We start from the raw sequence: 3,835 nt of genomic DNA on the forward strand, positions 1-3,835 counted from the left end.
TACTGCTCTCAAAATCAAGAAAAATAAAAAATAACTCAACCCTAAGCTATTCCACCCAAATTCACAGTCAATCAGTCAAAAACTAGAAAGAAATCAAATTTTCTCAAATCAAAGTATCAATCAAAAGAGAAATCAATCAAATCCATGGATTCCCCGGCGGAGTCGCCATTTTGTCATGCGGAAAGAGTCAATTTTGCGGACAAAACTGACCTCCCTAGAAGCTAAGGCTTTCTAGTGACAAACAAAACAATCAAGCACTATCTTTCCCTAAATATGCATTTAAAATAAAAGCAAGCATGTGTTTAAGGCTTACCTTTAGTCCAACGCTTGGTTGTTGTAGTCCAGCCTCTCTGATCCAGATGAGCTCCTTCTCCTTGAGGTCTGCATTCACTAACAAGCAAACGATTACATAGCACCTGAGTAACTCATATAATAAGACATATTCATCATAAAGACCAAGGAGTTTATGAAACAAATTATATATAACAACTTGTTGAGAAAAATGAACTTAATTGTATTAATTGGAAACAAAAGAAACCATTACAACCAGTGCCTTGGTGTTGTGCAGGTCCCTCCCAGGGTCCAGCAAGAGTTCTCCTTTACTTTGATCAGCTCACCCACTTCCAAATGAAGCTAAGAAAGGATTGGAATTTCTCCTCTCAAGCTCTATAAGGGAGTCCTAATTTCAGCAGCATCTACCCTTAGGAATGTTCAGCTTTCAACCTCTCCTCCCTCTGGCCCAATGCCTGTATTTATAGTGCTTTGGAGGAAGTTAATCAGGTCCACCATCAATGGGATAAGCCCCTCTTTCAATGGGATAGCTCCCCCCTTGATGGGATAAGTTCCTCTTTCATTGGGATGCATGAACCATCCGGAGGCGCTCAATACACGTCAAACCATCTTCTAGAATGCTCTAGAATTGACCACAAGTAAGTTTTTTGGAGTAAAACTTGCGCCTTTTGACCTTTACAAGAGTACGCACCCACCCCTTTACAGACAGAGCGTACAAGTATGCAGGTATTATGAACAAGAGGTGCGTACACGCAGGTAAGGATAAGAGAAACTGTGTAACCAGAGTTATATTGACTTTAAGGACTTTCCTCTCTTTCTTGGAGTTTGACATGAGAAGCAGAGGTATAAGACTTGCCAAGGAGGACAGTATGACTATTGACGGAGCCATACTGACTACAAATAGTCATGGTGACAAATTTTAGTGTAACATTAGGCTTCAGGTGAATAGCATCAATTCATATTTTAATCACAATTAACTAGAAGTTTGTATAGTTGATTGCAGATTCCAAAATATTCTAAAAATTTGATTTGATAGATATAGTTAAATTAACTGTGCTTAAAATCAATAATAGTAAATTCTTTCGAAATATGTACTTACTGATCGATCCATATGGAGTTAAATATTTATAGTTGAAGCCGAAAAATTGGGTTACATTATCAAAGTTTGGATGTTGTGCAACTAATGTCCAGTCGGTGTAGTTCATTCTGTAATTGAAATTTATCACCGTGATATTCACTCTCTAGTACTCTTTGTAATTCAACTTCACATGCCAGTGTACTCTGATCGGGCACATATGACGGGTGCACCATAGAAGTGGTGGTTGCAAGGTGTTTGTGGTAGAATTTGTCCCCAGCAACTTAAGAACTGGTGAATCGGTATTGCATCAAATTAACAGCACAGTTTAGAATTTGATGCATCTAGATTTGGTAGAAGATCAGGGTTTTTTTGCCGAATTTAATTTGATTGAAGATTTTAAGAATATTTCTAAATCTTATTAACAGTAACCTAATTACATGTTTATTGGATTTTAAAATATTTTACCAGTCTGCCATAAAGATAGAAATGACTTCATATTGTTGAAAATATTTTGGAATGTAATGAACCAGAAAGAAAAAAGAAGTTGCTGCTATCAGTTAGATTTTAAAATATTTCACAAATCTGCAAATTTAAAATTAATTGAATGAATTTTCAAGGGAATAAGAATCATACTCAATACAAGTAGGTTGAGTTATGTTGTTCCAGAAAGCGTAGGCGCAAGTAGGGCATGGTGTTAGAGTATCATTATAGAATGATGATAAGGAGACACAACATGTTGAACTTTTCTGAGCCAGGAACTAAGAATATGTGCATGTTACATTTCATGTCACTGCACAAGGACAAGGGAAATTCAAATATAAGACTTAGCCAGCTCAAAGTGAAACACATAACATTCACAAATATATAAATAATGAGGGATTATAATAGTGTATTACTCAGAGCTTGAGTGGTTTTGTGGAGATTTGGATTAAAGAACATGTTGGGTTTAACAATCTTAGCAGGGCCACAAGTATAGCCCAGTCCTGGAGCCTTCAAAGTGAAATTCTTTGGCAATTTTATAGTTTTGTTAGTGGTCCTTGAATTGCCCACACTAACTTGGAAGGATGCGATGGAATTTGGAGGATCCTGAGCCCAAGATGCCAATGCTCCACCTTTGCAGCAATTAGTAAATTGCTGATTGTAAGGCACACCTGGTAAGAGATCAACAATGGTGGGGTCCTTCTTGCAACAGTGTGGAACACCTACTTTCCATTTGGAGCAATCTCCTTGCTCTGTTGTCTGGCCACCAACCACAGCCCAGATGACCTCCTTTTTTGCCCAGTGCCAACCCAAAGTCCATCCTGGGGGGCTTGGTATATGGCAGTACTGCTGAAAATTGTGCATGGTCATGGCCACCTACAGAGGGAAGCTCATTAGACTCAGCAAAGAGTAAAATAAGTTCTAGCATGAAGATTTTTAGGGAATTTTTAGTAAATTGTACCAATGTTTCTAGTGAATACTTACTTAATTTTAGGGACATAAAGCTAATTAAAAATGAGTGAAGTATTTACTCAAAATATCGAACATACCAATCAATACAACACAATTTATCAGAAATTTTTATCAACATCAAAATAAACTCTACCTGACTTGAAGGTTTTCCAAACTTGTCATCATGTCAAGTTTGAGAATTTAACTTGTAGGCTACTAGGAATAAAATTCAGAAAAGCTCAACATCTATTTCAGGAAAATGAGGAAAGGGGATTATAATTCAAGACCTATTTGATGAAAGGGCATTACTTGCAATATATCCATCTGCAGTCCAAGACACAATATCCAATTGATTGTTATGTTACCATTTGGATCCAGTGGATCATAAGCACCTGTAAAGCACACAATGTAGATAAATTTTAAGTTAATATTGTATTCATATCCTTGATAAGGATGGAAAAGTTTAAGAATGGAAATTGATCTTAAAACTTAAAATTTTGCCAAAATTTATGGTAAAAATAAGTTTATATTATAAATCTTAGTGTGTTATAGAAAAGAAACTGCAAAATTTAAACATGTAAAATGGAAATTAGCAAAATTTAACCCCTGAATTGAAACATCACCTGCAGGTGAAAATGCAATAGCCAAGATAGTTAATGCCAAGAAAAACCTAGCTACATTCCTGATCAACATTAGGCAATTCTGCATGCAACTTCTTCCCTCTAAAGACTTTAACTCTCTTCTCTCCATGATGCCTTTGATATTATCAATTAATGAATCAAGTGGAAACCCTAGAGGAAGAGTTCAACAACCCTTCTGAGCAGCTGCAGCTCCAATGGGAATGGGAATGGAGAAAACATTAGTTTATGATGAAGAACCAATAACTGAAGTGTATAAACCTGCAGGCCTATAATGGTTGGTTGCTTCATTCTTCAAACAGAGTAGTGAAAGTGGAGAAGAACAGTGCTTGCCAAAAGCCAGGGAAGAAGAACAGCAACAACAACTGGCAGACCAAAGAAACTATTAACTCTGAGG

At 36.7% G+C, this 3,835-nt stretch overlaps 1 pseudogene; it reads right to left on the reverse strand.

The window, feature by feature from the left end:
- Positions 1-1,307: 1,307 nt before the first annotated feature.
- Positions 1,308-3,550, reverse strand: LOC149242570 (protein COBRA-like; annotated as a pseudogene).
- Positions 3,551-3,835: the final 285 nt, after the last annotated feature.

This window comes from Pinus tabuliformis, chromosome 8 (assembly GCF_031772625.1).
Source record: "Pinus tabuliformis cultivar Carrire ecotype Pingquan chromosome 8, CPIR1, whole genome shotgun sequence".
Lineage (NCBI taxonomy): Eukaryota > Viridiplantae > Streptophyta > Pinopsida > Pinales > Pinaceae > Pinus > Pinus tabuliformis.